Genomic DNA, 18,266 nt, shown 5'->3' with positions numbered 1-18,266 from the left:
TTTTCCCCGACCTCCTCCTCCAACAAATTTCACATGCAGACGGCTCCCCGTCATTCTTGGAGCACAGTACCCTAGCCCGGTGACATGGTCCGGCTTCCTCTGGAGTTCATCAGCCTGCTGCCTGCCGTTCCAGGACAGGTTTCATCACCCCAGCTGAGAGCACCCCTGGCCAGAGAAGAAAATGGTAAGAAAAAAACCTGCCTCAAGGAAGACTGGATATGGTAGGTACAGACACAGGGGAAGGAGGAAGACACACACTTTTGAGGGAAGGAGGGACGATGAGAGGGACTACAAACTTATGACAATGAGAGGGACAAAATCTTTGTGTCAAGGAAACTTCATATCTGGGGCGACTTCTTGGGTGATTTTGAAAAAGTGATTTATTGGAAAAATGAGTTTGTTACAGGCAAAGCAAGAGCCCATCCCTGGCTAGTGAAGAAGTTGTGTGATGGCTTCTGCATCAATGGCCTGGCAGCTGTCCCTGCAGCCTCATATTGCAGAGGGAAGCAGAGGCAGCATGGTGAGAGGGAGCTGGGAAACTGGTTGGGAGGAAGTAGGCCTGAGGGTCTGAACCCCCAGCAACATTGCCATTAGGTTCTCCTTGATCCTCAGTTGGAGCCCCATTTCAGGGGGATCGTGACAGTGTGGAGGGGAGGGATTTCCCCTTCTCCCTTCCTCCCCCTTCAGCTTTTGGCCTCCCCTCTCTCCTTCTTTCTCCTTCTCTGTCCTCTTCCTTTTCCCCTCCTTAATCAAAGAGCTTCTCAACATTCCTGGACTCCAGTCCCCAGGGCTAGCCCGCTTGTCCAGCTTCTTCTGGAAATTGCTTGTGCCACCAGCCATCATGGGATATTCCTCACTCACCATTCCTTTACATCTGAACTGAGCCAATCCCAGGCAAGAGGACAAAGTGGTAAGAGAAACCATCTGTCTAGGAAAATTTCATGTAAGAGGTAAGGACATGGAAGGGAAGGGCGGGAAGACAAACACCGTGAAGCGAAGGCTTTGGGAGAGTTTAATTCATAGTGTGCTGGTGAAAAGGAGGGTGACTAAATTTGGGAGTCATATAACTTTCTTTTTGGGTCAACTTCCTGAGTAGGTTTTTTAAAGAAATTATTGGTTGGAGAAATGAGTTGATGTTACAGGTGGTGCAGGAGAACATCCCTGGCTCATGAAGGAATCCTGTGATTGTATCTGCATCGCTGGCCTGGTCGCTGTTCCTGCAGCCCCATTTTGCAGGGAGGAAGCAGGGACAGTTGGGTGAGAGGGGCTAGGAGGTGGAAATTTAGGTGTTTACCCCTGTTAGCACTACCACTGGTTGCTCCCTAGATCTCGGTGAGAGCAACAATGCTTGGGGGTGGGGTACTGGGTGGAGATAGTGGCAGTGGAGGGAGGGAAGGGAGGAGGGGATTTATGGGGGTCTTCTATTTCTCCCCTCTTTCCCTCTTTCTGTTCATCCCAGTTTTATTGCCTTGCCTCTCTTCCTCTGATTTTATCCATCCCCTTCCTTCACCCTCCCCATCACCTCCACAACAATGCTCTTAGACAGCACCCCAGATTCTAGGCCATGATCCCCTGACCTAGCCCTATGGTTCAGCTTCCTCTGGATTTCATCAGCATGCCGACAGACATCTCGGACACGATTGACTGATTCCTTAGCATCACAGCTGTGATCTCAGCAGGCAAGTGGAGGATATGGCAGGAGAATCCCTGAACTACTAAACTTATGAGAAAGGTTTCATTGTAACTCACAGAAACATTACGAGCTCTAAGGATTGGCTTGATATAATCCAGATGTGCACAAAGTCTGAATTTTGCCCATTAATTTCTGGGCAATACCTGTCAGCTCTCATCCCCCATGAAAGCGCAGAGAAAGATGGTCTTTTTCCATCTGATTCCCTGGCTTGGCCTGCCTCTCTGTAACATCTAGGGACGCTGGAAGAGTAAGGAAGTTCAGATCTAGGTTCTTGCCTCTCATCTTGCTGAAGAGCCCAGTGGAGTTGGTTTTTATGAAGATCAAATGTATAGGTCAGTTTGCATTGGTGCAATTGACTTCTCCCTCAGAATCCCCTGAATTGGGTGTGTCAGTAAACTTGGGACCCAATCTATTACCAGTTTGTCTCTTAAAGACTCTCCTGCCTGTTCTGCTGATGCAGGAACTGACGATGGTTCGGCTCTGATATCTTAACAGTCCAAGGAGAAAGAAATGGGCAGGTCGGACTCTCCAAAATATATGCTGGGCACACATAGGACCATTGTGGTCCTTAGAAGATACTTGGTTATATATACTATGAAACAGAAATAACTTAGAAAAACCATGTAATTCTGTCAATTCTATTGTTTTTCTCTCTTCTGTCCAATTGTACTTGCAGGGAAAGGATGGGCCCATGATTAAGATCCAGCTCCTCTAGCCAGGGTGATAAATGTTAACTAAGTTTTTCTGGAGGAGAGAAAATTACAAAAAATGTTTGGTGATTGTAACTCATGATTCTCATAGCTTCTTGTATATACACATGATAGAGAATTTGACAATATGTCCTATCCCTCTGCAGTATCAGCCTTGGTGGAGAAAGGCTCTGTGGAGTGCATGATCATCAGCTGCAGAAGAAGAGAGGACACATGGAAATAAGGCAACTGTCTGCGGTGCCGGTCTCTACCCCCGGTCTTTATGGTCCAAACTGCGGGAGAGGGACAAAGGGGCTTTGTTTCATGTAAAAGCCTAGTGTAATCTCCTGCAGCCCCTTTGGAATGATCTCCACCCCGGATCTTCAAGGCCCATATGCTGGAGGGTGAGAGCAGGGACGCCTCCTTCTCTTTGGCTGGAAGGGAGAGATATGAGAAAATGTGTAGAGATTTAGGGTCCTGCAAATTCTATAGTTTTGTAGCAATTTTAGCTCACTATTAAAATGGCTCAGGCATAACCCAGAGGTAAATCTTTTCCCTTCTTCCCTAATCATGTTTAACCATTACAAACAAAGATTTTTCCCCATTCAATGTTCAGTGGAAGACTACTTTCATCTGGTTCATTTACAGTCAAGCTCATACCCCTGTATTCATTAAATCCATGTCCCTTGAAAAGCCAATTAAGCAGTTAAAATTAATGAATAAATAAATAAATAAATACTACTGAAATGTAAAAGGCCTTAGGAAACCCAAACCTCAATGAAATAGTTTAAAATTAAAATAAATTAATAAAAGCTGACATAAAAAAGAGCATCACTGACATATAATAATCACATACAATTTTCCTTTCCATTGAATATAGTTATGTGGAAATTTTGTGATAAAAATCATTCTCTCTCTAGAGTCTTCATTTGGAAGAGAAGAGATAGGAAAATTTTTCTCTGTTTTCTTGGACATTTTTAGCCTAATAACTTTGAGGGAAGGAGGGACAATGGGAGAGACTAGAAACTTATTATCACGAGAGGGACAAAATATGTGTGTCAGGTAAACCTCAATTTTTGGGCCAACTTTTTGGGTGATTTTGAAAAAGTGATTTTTTGGAAAAATTAGTTTGTTACAGGCTGAGTAAGAGCCCTTTCCAGGCATTGTGAAGACGTTGTGTGATGGCTTCTGCATCAATGTCCAGCTTGTCCAGCTTCCTCTGCAATTTGTTTGCCACCAGCCATCCTGGAATATTCGTGACTCACTATTCGTTTGCACCCCAACTGAGACAATTCCAGGAGGGTGGACCAAATGGTAAGAGAAAACCCACTTTCTAGGAAGATTTTCAGGTTAGTGGTGAGGATACAGGGGAGGAGGGAAGATAGACCCATTTGTGGGAAGGATGGAGGGAGAGTTTAATTTGCAGTATGCTGGTGAAAAGGAGGGGGACTAAATTTGGGAGTCATATAACTTTATTTTTGGATCAACCTCCTTTCAAGAAATTCTGTGTTGGAGAACTGAGTTGAAGTTACAGGTGGTGCAGGAGAACATCCCTGGCTCATGAAGGAGTCCTGTGATTGTGTCTGCGTCTCTGGCCTGGCAGCTGTCACTGCAGCCCCATTTTGCAGGGGGGAAGCAGGGGCAGCATGGTGAGAGGGAACCCGGAGTCTGGTTGGGAGGAAGTAGTTCTGAGGGTTTGAACCCCCAGCAGCATTGCCATTAGGTTTCCCTTGCTCCTCAGTTGGAGCCCCATTTCTGGGGGAATAGTGGCAGTGTGGAAGGGAGTGGTTTCCCCTTCTCTCTTCAGCCCCCTTCCTGTTTTGGCCCTCCTTCCCTCCCTTCCTCTCTCTCCTTTTCTATCCTCTTCCTTTTCCCCTGCTTAGTCAAACAGCTTCTCAACCTTCTTGGACTCCTTGCAGTCCCCAGGACTAGCCAGCTTGTCCATCTTCCTCTGGAATGTGTTTGCCACCAGCCATCCTGGGATATTCCTGACTCACTATTCGTTTGCACCCCAACCGAGACTATTCCTGAAGGGTGGACAAAATGGTAAGAGAAAACCCTGTTTCTAGGAAGATTTTTCAGGTAAGAGGTGAAGATTCAGGGGATGAGGGAAGGTACATCCATTTGAGGGAAGGATGGAGGGAGAGTTTACTTTATAGTATGCAGGTGAAAAGGAGGGGGACTAAATTTGGGAGTCTTATATCTCTATATTTGGATCAACCTCCTGGGTAGGTCTTTTAAGCAATTATCTGTTGGAGAACTGCGTTGAAGTTACAGGTGGTGCAGGAGAGCATCCCTGGCTCATGAAGGAGTCCTGTGATTGTGCCTGCATCTCTGGACCGGCAGCTGTCCCTGCAGCCCCATTTTGCAGGGGGAAGCAGGGACAGCTTGGTGAGAGGGACCTGGGGATACTGGGGGCTAGGAGGTGGAAACGTAGATGTTTACCCCTGTTGGCAGTACTGCCACTAGGTTCCCCCTAGTTCTCAGTGAGAGCACCAATGCAGGGGGGACAGTGGCAGTGGAGGGAGGGGAGGAGGGGGGTCATCTATTTCTCCCCTGTTTTCCTCTTTCTGTTCACCCCAGTTGCTTTTCCCCTCTGTAACTCTTTCTCTGTTTTTATCCATCCCCTTCCTTCTCGCTCCCCACAACATCCACAACAATGCTCTTAGTTAAATAGCACCCCAGGGTCCAGGCCATGAAGGATGAAGGAGATCTGAGGGGAAATCCAGCAGACTTGTGGATGCCAAGACATATGTGGACGCCGAGACATATGTAGATGCCAAGACATATATCGTGTCTTGATGCCAAGACCTATGCCTGATAAAAGAAAAAAATAAGTGTCTCAAATTGTTTCTGGGGTGGGAGGAAATTCTTATATCATTCTAACCAAATTAACCTTTAAAAAAGTCTTGTTCCCGAGCCATTAGCATGTTTTACCTCCATTATCTTTCTCTCAAACTTACCAAAAGGACATTGGAGAAATAAATGAGTTAATATTTTCCTCACCGAATATTTGCCCATTCCATTTTCAGAGGGAAAGAACTTGAGCTAGTATTGCTTTTGTACCTTAAATTTTTAGTCAGGGAAAGAAAGGAGATGTAATCAGCCTAAATATCTTGGCCAATAATTTAATAGAGGTCAGACAGAATGGAGTTTTGTAGAAAATAATTAAATAGGACATTTAAATTAGGTCAAAAAGAGCTTAAGTGTAAATTTCCAATGGAAATTTACTTTATATCCCCATAAACACCCCATAGAGTTACGTAGTATAAACCGCTGTGATTTTCAAGAGTTCTCTCCCCTGACTAGTGGTTTGGGTAACTGTTGTGAGGATTTTGATAAACATAAGTAAGAGAAAAGAAAATTTTACCCAATAGCAATCATGTAATAATGCTAATTTGGAGTGGATTTGGGGTAGGGCTCCCCACCTGCTCTAGTCCACTTAAGTGAAGGTGTGGCTTTGCTCTCAAACCCAGTTTGGTTCTTTTCAGAAACCTGAACTGCCCATATCACCCGCCGGTGACAAGGAAAGTGGAGATGTCAGCCATGGGTGGGCGAGGTGGGCCAGGTGGAGAGATACCAGGTGCACCCAAGGTAAGAGAGAGGGGAGAGGTAGTGGAGAAGGTGACATGTGGGATAGCTGGATTCACTTCCTCTAATTGGAAGGGAAATTGGGGAAATGCTTAGGTTTCATTTTATCATCAATGCAGTTGTATTGATTGAGCATCCATGTGGTGTAGCGCACTGTACTAAGCGGTAGGGAGAGCACAGTGGAAGTTAAAGATACGTTTTCTGGCCTCGAGGAGCTGGTGACCAACTAAAACGACAGCTCTGGGAAAGATTCTGAAACGCAACTCTTAAAGGCATGGAATGGGATTTTTTTTCAATTGTCATTTGATACTGAAATGCCTGTCCCCTAACTAAGTCCATTGTAGGTTAAATGTAGTCAACTCACTGTTTGAAAGGCTTTTTATAAAATGACTTTCTATAATAGAAGTCTTGGTTGAAGGCAAACTGGGCTATTTCTTCCTGCAGCATTACTGTAACACGCTACCTGTGGGAATTAGCCCAATATCATGATATTTTATCTCCTAGTCCCTTTACATTTCTGAGGAAGTTGGCCAGGAATCATAGAATGCCAACATGAATCAGGCCTTCCACACCAACTCAGGATTTTGATACACTACCTGAACATGAATAGGGCATAATAGACAATGAGTGCCAGGCTAAGTCTGGATCACCATGGTCTGGAGATAATGATGAAGCATTTTCCTCTTCCCAGGAAAGGACTGGAACAAAAATGAGAAGATTGCAAATGTCTCAGATATGCCTTGGAATGTAAATTGGAAACCTGAAGAAAGGAATGAAGAAAATGAGGATCAAGTTGAGGAAAACTGCTAGAGATGGATAAAGAGAAACTCTTTCAGAGTACACTCAGTTTCCCCAAACTTGTAAGAGTTCCACCCCGATCTTTATGACCAGCACTGAGAGACTAAAAAATACTATCTGAGGTTAAAAAGGAGAGATTTCCTAAAATGTCCACCACATCCAATCGTGAATCCCTTCACAAGCGTTTAATACTTGGGGCAGGAAAGAAAAAACTTATCTTCAAATTTCATATACGATCAACTACATTTTGCTGCCAAAATACTGGAAGTGTCAAAAAAGGCTGATACATGCTTCATGTATTACTGTCTTCTTAGTTCTCTCCTGGGTCTTTTCAGCCAAATCCCTTGAGTGAATTCTAAGAGTGCTTGAGGGTAATAGGAGAGACTTGCTTCATGCAATGTCTATTTCATAATTCTCTCTTGGGTCTTTGTGCCAAAGTCCTTGAGAGTGCCCAGAGAATGCTTGAGGTGCAAAAGTAGAGATTTGCTTCATGCAATGTCTCTTCTTCTTACTTCCCTCCTTGGTCTTCAAGGCCTGAAGCCAAGAGTGATCAAAGATAAAATCTGAGCATGAAAAGGAGAAGTTTGCTTCATGACATACGCATTTTATAATTGTCTCCTGGGTCTTTAAGGCCTAACTCCTTGAGCAAGCACAGAGGATATTTGAGGATTGAAAGTAGAGATTTGCTTCATGTATTATCTCCTTAATTCTCTCCTGGGTCTTTAAGGCCAAACTCCCAGAAAGAGCACAGAGAATGTTTGCAAATGAGAAGGAGTGACTTGGTTCATGCAATATCTCCATGTTAATTCTCTCCAGAGTGTGTAAGTCCTAACTCCTTGGCTGAGATGAGTGAATTTTTGAGGATAAATGGAAAAGATTTGCTTCCTGCAATATCTCCTTTTTAAACCTCTCTTTGGTCTTAAAGACCATACTCCTTGAGAGAGCCGAAAGAACGTTTGAGGTGAAAAAGCAGAAATTTCCTTCATGTAATAGCTCTCATTTCAATTTCATTAGGCTTTCACAACCTAATGCCTCATGTGAGCGGAGAGAATATTATAGGTGGGAAAGGAGACACTTGCTTCATGCAATATCTACGTAATACTCTCTTGGGTCTTTAAAGCCTGTCTCCTTGAGAGAGCAGAGAAACTGTTTGGAGTGAGAAAGGAGAGATTTGCTTCACGCAGTATCTCCCCTTCGTTGTCTTCTGGGTCTTTATGACCCAGTGCCTCAAGTGAGTAGAGAAAATGATTGAAGAAGTGTAGAAAACATATGTTTCATGCCATTTCTTCAATGGAATTGTGTCCTTGGTCCATCATTGTTTCTCCTGTGTCTTCAAGGCCAAACTCCCTGAGAGAGATGAGTGAATGTTTGAATGTGAAAAGGAAAACTCTTCTTCATGCAATATCTTCTTTTGCGGTGAAAAAGGAGGGATTTGCTTCATGCATTATCTTCTTCTTAATTCTCTCTTGGATCTTAAAGGCCTAACTCCTTGAGAGAGCAGGGAGAATATTTGCGGTGAAAAGGGAGAGTTGGTTCAGGCAAGTTGTCTCCTTCTTAATAATCTCATGGGGCTTTAATGCCAAAGTCCCTGAGAGAGCAGAATGAATGTTTGAAAATGAAAAGGAGAAAGATGCTTCATGCACTTTCTCCTCAATTCTCTCGTGGGTCTTTAAGGCCTAACTCCTTGAGGGAGCGGAGAGAATGTTTAAGGTGAAGAAGGAAAGATTTGCTTCATGGACTATCTCTGTTTTGTAATTCTCTTCTGGGTCTTTAAGGCCAAACTCCCAAAGAGATCAGAGAAAACGATTGAAGAGGTAAAAGAGAAATTGGCTTCATGTCATACGTTCTTCATAAATGTCTCCTGGGCCTTTAAGGCCTAATATCTTGAGAGAACATAAAGAATGTTTGAGTTGGAAAAAGCGAGATTTCCTTCTTGCAGCTTCTCACACTTAATTCTCTTCTGGGTCTTCATGGCCTGGCTCCATGACTGATCAGAGGTATTATTTGAGAGGGAAAGGAGCGCATAGCTTCATGCAATATGCACTTCATAATCATCTCCTGGGTCTTTAAGGCCTAACTCCTTGGGAGAACAAAGAGAATATTTGAGGAGGAAAAGGAGAGATTTGCTTCCTGCGTTAGCTCTCCTTCGTAATTCTCTCCTTGGTCTTCAAGACCTGGCTACTTGAGCCAATTTGAGGTACAACACACAAAGGTCTCCGTGCTAATTCCCCTGAAAATCTCTGAAAGAGTTTTCACCTATATCCTCTCACACTACCTGCGAGGGACAATCGGCATCCATGCCCAGGGACTCTGGGACAACAGAACAGGTATGAGAGGAGGGTGTGAGAGGTTGGGTCAGGCGGAATGTTTGGAATTGTAGTAGAGTTATGTATTTCAATGTCTGTTTCCCTCTCTAGACTGTAAGCTCTTTCTGGGCAGGGAGCATGTCTCCCACCTTCATTGTATTATACTCTTCCAAAGGAGTTGTGGCATGCTCTGCACAGAGTAAGCACTCAAGAAATACCATTGATTGATTCACTGAATATTGCACATTCCAGCTGTGCAAGGAGGGCATGATAATGTTTGAACTACTAACCTTATGTTAAAGGTTTCATTGTAACTCACAAAAACATTACAAGCTCTAAGGATTTGCTTAATATAATCCAGATGTGCCCAAAATCTGAATTTTGCCCATTAATTTCTGGGCAGTACCTGTCAGCTCTCATCCCCCATGAAAGCGGAGAGAAAGATGGTCTTTTTCCATCTGATTCCCTGGCTTGGCCTGCCTGTCTATAACGGCTAGGGAATCTAGAAGAGTAAGCAAGTCCAGATCTAGGTTCTTGCCTCTCATCTTGCTGAAGAGCCCAGTGGAGTTGGTTTTTATGAAGATCAAATGTATAGGTCAGTTTGTTTGCATTGGCGCAATTGACTTCTCCCTCAGAATCCCCTGGATTGGGTGGTTCAGTCGACTTGGGACCCCCTCTATTACCAGTTTGTCTCTTAAAGACTCTCCTGCCTGTTCTGCTGATGCAGGAACTGACGATGGTTTGGCTCTGATATCTCAACAGTCCAAGGAGAAAGAAACGGGCAGGTCGGACTCTCCAAAATATATGCTGGGCACACACATGACCATTGTGGTCCTTAGAAGATACTTGGTTATAAATGCTGTGAAACAGAAATAACTTAGAAAAACCATTGTAATTCTGTCAATTCTATTGTTTTTCTCTCTTCTGTCCAATTGTACTTGCAGGGAAAGGATGGGCCCATGATTAAGATCCAGCTCCTCTAGACAGGGAGATAAATGTTAACTAAGTTTTTCTAGAGGAGAGAAAATTACAAAAAATGTTTGGTGACTGTAACTCATGATTCTCATAGCCTCTTGTATATACACATGATAGATAATTTGACAATATGTCCTATCCCTCTGCAGTATCAGCTTTGGTGGAGAAAGGCTCTGTGGAGTGCATGATCATCAGCTGCAGAAGAAGAGAGGACACATGGAAATGAGGCAACTGTCTGCGGTGCCAGTCTCTACCTCCGGTCTTTATGGTCCAAACTGTGGGAAGAGGCAAAAAAGGGCTTTGTTTCATGTAAAAGCCTAGTGTAATCTCCTGCAGCCTCTTTGGAATGATCTCCACCCCGGGTCTTCAAGGCCCATGTGCTGGAGGGTGAGATCAGGGATGCCTCCTTCTCTTTGGCTGGAAGAGAGAGAGATGAGAAAATGTGTAGAGATTTAGGGTCCTACAAATTCTATAGTATTGTAGCAAATTTAGCTCACTATTAAAATGGCTTAGGCATAACCCAGAGGTAAATCTTTTCCCTTCTTCCCTAATCATCTTTAACCATTACAAATGGCATTTTCCCCATTCAATGTTCAATGGAAGAGTACTTTCATCTGATTCATTCACAGTCAAGCTCATACACCTGCATTCATTAAATCCATGTCCCTTGAAAAGCCAATTAAGCAGTTAAAATTCATGAATGAATAAATAAAATAAATAAATAAATAAATAAATAAAGAAGTAAATAATACTGAAATATAAAAAAAGCCTTAGGAAACCCAAAACTCAATGAAATAGTTTAAAATTAAAATGAATTTACAAAAGTTGACATATAAAAAAAGCATCACTGACATATAATAATCATATATAATTTTCTTTTCCATTGAATATAGTTATGTGGAAATTTTGTAGTAGAAATAACTCTCTTTAGAGTCTTCATTTGGAAGAAAAAAGATGGGAAAATTTATCCCTGTTTTCTTGGACATTTTTAGCCTAATATCATTGAGGGAAGGAGGGACAATGGAAGAGACCAGAAACTTATTATCAGGAGAGGGACAAAATCTGTGTGTCAGGTAAACTTCAATTTTTGGGCCGACCTCTAGGGTGATTTTGAAAAAGTGATTTGCTGGAAAAATGAGTTTGTTGCAGGCAGAGCAAGAGCCCTTTCCAGGCATTGTGAAGACGTTGTGTGATGGCTTCTGCATCAATGTCCAACTTGTCCAGCTTCCTTTGGAATGTGTTTGCCACCAGCCATCCTGGGATATTCCTGACTCAGTATTGGTTTGCACCCCAACTGAGACTATTCCAGAAGGGTGGACAAAATGGTAAGAGAAAAGCCGCTTTCTAGGAAGATTTTCAGGTTAGTAGTGAGGACTCAGGGGAGGAGGGAAGATTGACCCATTTGTGGGAAGGATGGAGGGAGAGTTTAATGTATAGTATGCTGGTGAAAAGGAGGGGGACTACATTTGGGAGTCATATAACTTTATTTTTGAATCAACATCCTGGGTAGGTCTTGAAATAAATTATGTGTTGGAGAACTGAGTTGAAGTTACAGGTGGTGCAGGAGAACATCCCTGGCTCATGAAGGAGTCCTGTGATTGTGTCTGTGTCTCTGGCCTGGCAGCTTTCCCTGCAGCCCCATTTTGCAGGGGGGAAGCAGGGGCAGCATGGTGAGAGGGAACGGGGAGACTGGTTGGGAGGAAGTAGGCCTGAGGGTCTGAACCCCCAGCAGCATTGCCATTAGGTTTCCCCTGCTCCTCAGTTGGAGTCCCATTTCAGGGGGGAATAGTGGCAGTGTGAAAGGGAGTGGTTTCCCCTTCTCCCTTCTTCCCGCTTCCATTTTTTGGCCCTCCCTCTCTATCTCTCTCTCTCTCTGTCTCTCTCTCTCTCTCTCTCTCTCTCTCTCTCACCTCTTTTACCCTCTTCCTTTTCCCCCCGCTTAGTCAAACAGCTTCTCAACATTCCTGGACTCCCTGCAGTCCCCAGGACTAGCCAGCTTGTCCAGCTTCCTCTGGAATTCGTTTGCCACCAGCCATCCTGGGATGTTCCTGACTCACTCTTCGTTTGCACCTCAACTGAGACTGTTCCAGAAGAGTGGACAGAAATGGTAAGAGAAAACCTGCTTTCTAGGAAGATTTTCAGGTTAGTGGTGAGGACCCAGGGGAGGAGGGAAGATACACCCATTTGTGGGATGGATGGAGGGCGAGCTAAATTTATATTATGCTGGTGAAAAGGAAGGGGACTAAATTCGGGAGTCATATAACTTTATTTTTGGATCAACCTCCTGAGTAGGTCTTTATAGAAATTATCTGTTGGAGAACTGTGTTGAAGTTACAGGTGGTGCAGGAGAACATCCCTGGCTCATGAAGGAGTCCTGTGATTGTGTCTGTGTCTCTGGCCTGGCAGCTGTCCCTGCAGCCCCATTTTGCAGGGGGGAAGCAGGGACAGCTTGGTGAGAGGGAACGGGGAGACTGGTTGGGAGGAAGTAGGCCTGAGGGTCTGAACCCCCAGCACCATTGCCATTAGGTTTCCCTTGCTCCTCAGTTGGAGCCCCATTTCAGGGGGAATAATGGCAGTGCGGAGGGGAGTGGTTTCCCCTTTTCCCTTCCTCCCCCTTCCTTTTTTGGCCCTCCTCCCTCCCCTCCCTCCCTCTCTCTCTCTCTCCTTTCCTACCCTCTTCCTTTTCCCCCACTTAGTCAAACAGCTTCTCAACATTCCTGGACTCCCTGCAGTCCCCAGGACTAGCCAGCTTGTCCAGCTTCCTCTGGAATTCGTTTGCCACCAGCCATCCTGGGATGTTCCTGACTCACTATTCGTTTGCACCTCAACTGAGACTGTTCCAGAAGAGTGGACAAAATGGTAAGAGAAAACCTGCTTTCTAGGAAGATTTTCAGGTTAGTGGTGAAGACCCAGGGGAGCAGGGAAGATACACCCATTTGTGGGATGGTTGGAGGGCGAGCTAAATTTATATTATGCTGGTGAAAAGGAAGGGGACTACATTTGGGAGTCATATAACTTTATTTTTGGATCAACCTTCTGAGTAGGTCTTTATAGAAATTATCTGTTGGAGAACTGTGTTGAAGTTACAGGTGGTGCAGGAGAACATCCCTGGCTCAGGAAGGAGTCCTGTGATTGTGTCTGTGTCTCTGGCCTGGCAGCTGTTCCTGCAGCCCCATTTTGCAGGGGGGAAGCAGGGACAGCTTGGTGAGAGGGACCCGGGGATACTGGAGTCTAGGAGGTGGAAATGTAGATGTTCACCCCTGTTAGCAACACTGCCATTAGGTTCCCCCCCAGTTCTCAGTGAGAGCAACAATGCAGCGGGGACAGTGGCAGTGGAGGGAGGGAAGGAGGGGATTAATGGGGGGTCTTCTGTTTCTCCCCTGTTTTCCTCTTTCTGTTCACCCCAGTTTCTTTTCACCCCTGTAACTCTTTCTCTGTTTTTATCTGTCCCCTTCCTTCTCCCTCCCCACAATGTCCACAACAGTGCTCTTAGTTAAATAGCACCCCGCATTCCAGGCCGTGATCCCCAGACCTAGCCCTATGGTCCAGCTTCCTCTGGAATTCATCAGCTTGCAGACAGACATCTCAGACATGTTTGACCCATTCCTCGACACGGATGAAAGAGGAATGACTCTGGAAGAGGGTTGATAACTGCTCTTGAAGGTAGGAGAGAGAATTTATAGTATAAGCTTAGTGACAATGAGAGAGACCAAATTTGGTTTATTTTTACACCAGCTACTTGGGTTTTATCTGGAAAACCTTGTGAAGGAGTTGAAATTCTTGTCTCCACAGGCCAGTGGAGGATATTGCAAAAGAAACCCTGTTTCAAGGAATAAATGAATCTAAGGAAGATGCATGCTTTTGAAGGTAGGAGAGAGAATTTAATTTATAGTATAAGTGTAGTGACAATGAGAGTGACAAAATTGGGTTTCTTTCTGCAACAGCTTTTTGGGTATTATCTGGAGAACCTAGTGAAGGAGTTGAAATTCTTGTCAAGGCAATAGAATAGGTGGGAAATTATACTATGACTTTGTTTCACCCAGTTATATCACTCAGGTGCTTGAAGAAGTACCCTGAGGGGAATCAGGGTAGACCGTGGGATCCACCGGAGGAAGGAGATCTGAGGGGAACTCCAGGATAACTGTGGACACCAAAACATATGGAGAGGAGTCAAGGAGCTGGCAGACTGACCAAAGCAAAAAATATAAGTATCTCAAATTCTTTCTGGTGTGGGAGGAAATTCTTATATTATTCTACTCAAATGAACCTTTGAAAAAGCCTTGTTCCTAGCCGTTAGCATGCTTTACCTGGAATGTCTTTCTCTCAAACTTACTAATCTAAGACATTGGAGAAACAAATGAATGAACATTTTCCTCCCAGAATATTTACCCAATGCATTTTCAGAGGAAAAAACTTGAGTTAGTATTGGTTTTGTACTTTAAAATTTTAGTTAGGGAAAGAAAGGAGATGTAATCAACCTAAATATCTTGGCCAGTAATTTAATAGAGGACAGGCAGGATGGAGTTTGGTAGAAAAGAAATAAATAGGACATTTAAATGAGGTCAAAAGGAGCTTTAGTGTAAATTTCCACAGGAAATATACTTTATGTCCCCGTAAACCTCCAATAGAGATTTGTAGCATAAACCGCTGTGATTTTCAAGAGTTCTCTCCCCTGACTATTGTTTTGGGTAACTGGTGTGAGGATTTTGATAAACATAAGAGAAAGAAAATAAATTTTTACACAATGGCCATGGTGTAATAATGCTAACTTGGAATGGCTTTGGAGTGGAGCTCCCCTCCTACTGTAGTCTAGGAAAGTGAAGGTGTGGCCTTTCTCTCAAACCCAGTGTTGTTCTTTTCAGAAACCTGAACTGCCCACGTTGTGTGCCGGTGCCAAGGAAAGTGGAGATGTCAGCCATGGGTGGGCGAGGTGGGCCAGGTGGAGAGATGCCAGGTGCACCCAAGGTAAGAGAGAGGGGAGAGGTAGTGGAGAAGGTGACATGAGGGATAGCTGGATTCACTTCCTCTAATTGGAAGGGAAACTGGGGGAATGCTTAGGTTTCCCTTTTAACTTCAATGCAGTCATATTGATTGAGCACCCTTGTTGTGTAGCGTGCTGCACTAAGTGGTAGGAAGAGCACAATGGAAGCTAAAGATACGTTTCCTGCCTTTGAGCTGGTGACCAATTAAAATGACGACTCTGGGAAAGATTCTGAAACATAACTGTTAAGGGCATGGAATAGGGATATTTTTTCAATTTTCATTTGATAGTGAAATACCTGTCCCCTAACTAAGTCCACTGTAAGTTAAATTTAGTCAACTCACCATTTGAAAGGCCTTTTATAAAATGACTTTCTATAATGGAAGTCTTGGTTGAAGGCAAAATGAGCTATTTCTGCCTGGAACTTTACCATAACACACTCCTTGTGGGAATTGGCCTAATGGCATGATATTTTATCTCCAAGTTCCTTTACCTTTCCGGGGATGATTGCCAGTAATCGTACAATGCCAAAATGAATTAGGCCATCCACACCAAACCAGGATTTTGATACTGTACCTGAACATAAATAGAGTAAAATGGACAAAGAGTGCCAGGCTAAGTCTGGATCACCCTGGTGTGGAGATAATAATGAAGCATTTTTCTCTTTCCAGAAAAGGACTGGGCCAAAAATGAAAAGAATGCAAATGGCTGAAATCTTCATTGGAAAGAAAACTGAAATGATGAAGGAAATGACAATGAAGATCAAGTTGAGGAAAACTGCAAGAGATGGATAAAGCGAAACTCTTTCAGGGTGCACACAATTTCCCAAAAGCCTTGCTTCACTAAGTATCTCCCTGATAATTCTCTCCGGGGCCATTAAGATCTAATTCCTTGACCGAGCTGAGAGAACACTTGAGGATAAATGGGAGGAATTTGCTTCAAGCGACATCTCCTTTGGTTCTTCAAGGCCCCAACTTCTTGGGAAAGCAGGGAGAATATTTGAGGTAAAAAAGGAGAGATTTGCTTTATGCAGTATCTCACCCAGGTCTTCACGACCTAATGCCTCAAATGATCAGAGAAAATTAAAGGTGGAAAAGGAGATATTTGCTTCATGCAATATCTAAATAATTCTCTCTTGGGTCTTTAAGGCCCAACTCCTTGAGAGAGCAGAGAGAATGACTGAGTATAAAAAGTAGAGATTGATTCATGTAGTATCTCCTTCTTAATTCTCTCTGGGGCCTTAAAGGCCAAAATCCCAGACAGAGCACAGAAAATGTTTGAAAATGAAAAGTAGTGACTTACTTCACGAGGTATCTCCCTGATAATTCCCCCCTGGGCCAATAAGACCTAATTCCTTGACCGGGCTGAGAGAACACTAGAGGATAAATGGGAGGAATTTGCTTCACACAACGTATCCTTGTTAATTCTCTCAAGTCCCAACTCATTGAGAGATGAGAGAATATTGGAGGCAAAAAGGAGAGATTTGCTTCATGCAGTTATCTCACCCAGGTCTTCATGACCTAATGCCTTAGATGAGCAGAGATGATATTGTTGGTGGAAAAGGAGATACTTGCTTCGTGCAATATCTACTTAATTCTCTCTTGGGTCTTTAAGGCCGAATTCCTTGAGAGAGCCGAGAGAATGTTTGAGGTGAAAAGGGGAGATTTGCTTTATGCAATGTCTCACCCAGGTCTTCACGACCTAATCGCTCAAGTGAGCAGAGACAGTATTACACGTGAAAATTGCTTCATGCAATATCTACTTAATTCTCTCTTGGGTCTTTAAGGCCCAACTCCTTGAGAGAGCAGGGAGAATGTTTGAGGTGAAAATGGAGAGATTTGCTTCATGCAGTGTCTCATCCAGGTTTTCACAACCTAATGCCTCAAGTGAGCAGAGACAATATTACAGGTGGAAAAGGAGACGCTTGCTCCATGCAATAGCTATTTAATTCTCTCTTGAATATTAAAGTCCCAACTCCTTGAGAGGTCAGAGAGAATGTTTGAGGCGAAAAAGGAGAGATTGGCTTCAGGCAGTATCTCACCCAGGTCTTCATGACCTAATGCCTCAGATGAGCAGAGATGATATTATAGGTGGAAAAGGAGATACTTGCTTTATGCAGTATCTACTTAATTTTCTCTTGGGTCTTTATGGCCCAACTCCTTGAGAGAGCAGAGAGAATGTTTGAGGTGAAAAGGGGAGATTTGCTTCATGCAATGTCTCACCCAGGTCTTCACGACCTAATCTCTCAAGTAGGCAGAGACAATATTATACGTGGAAATTGCTTCATGCAATATCTACTTAATTCTCTCTTGGGTCTTTAAGGCCCAACTCCTTGAGAGATCAGAGAGAATGTTTGAGGTGAAAAAGGAGAGATTTGCTTCATGCAGTGTCTCATCCAGGTTTTCACAACCTAATGCCTCAAGTGAGCAGAGACAATATTACAGGTGGAAAAGGAGACGCTTGCTCCATGCAATAGCTATTTAATTCTCTCTTGAATATTAAAGTCCCAACTCCTTGAGAGGTCAGAGAGAATGTTTGAGGCGAAAAAGGAGAGATTGGCTTCAGGCAGTATCTCACCCAGGTCTTCATGACCTAATGCCTCAGATGAGCAGAGATGATATTATAGGTGGAAAAGGAGATACTTGCTTTATGCAGTATCTACTTAATTTTCTCTTGGGTCTTTATGGCCCAATTCCTTGAGAGAGCAGAGAGAATGTTTGAGGTGAAAAGGGGAGATTTGCTTCATGCAATGTCTCACCCAGGTCTTCACGACCTAATCGCTCAAGTGAGCAGAGACAGTATTACACGTGAAAATTGCTTCATGCAATATCTACTTAATTCTCTCTTGGGTCTTTAAGGCCCAACTCCTTGAGAGAGCAGGGAGAATGTTTGAGGTGAAAATGGAGAGATTTGCTTCATGCAGTGTCTCATCCAGGTTTTCACAACCTAATGCCTCAAGTGAGCAGAGACAATATTACAGGTGGAAAAGGAGACGCTTGCTCCATGCAATAGCTATTTAATTCTCTCTTGAATATTAAAGTCCCAACTCCTTGAGAGGTCAGAGAGAATGTTTGAGGCGAAAAAGGAGAGATTGGCTTCAGGCAGTATCTCACCCAGGTCTTCATGACCTAATGCCTCAGATGAGCAGAGATGATATTATAGGTGGAAAAGGAGATACTTGCTTTATGCAGTATCTACTTAATTTTCTCTTGGGTCTTTATGGCCCAATTCCT

This window comes from Tachyglossus aculeatus, chromosome 10 (assembly GCF_015852505.1).
Source record: "Tachyglossus aculeatus isolate mTacAcu1 chromosome 10, mTacAcu1.pri, whole genome shotgun sequence".
Classification (NCBI taxonomy): domain Eukaryota; kingdom Metazoa; phylum Chordata; class Mammalia; order Monotremata; family Tachyglossidae; genus Tachyglossus; species Tachyglossus aculeatus.
The sequence above is the reverse complement of the archived record's forward strand: the minus strand, read 5'-3'. Positions refer to the sequence as shown.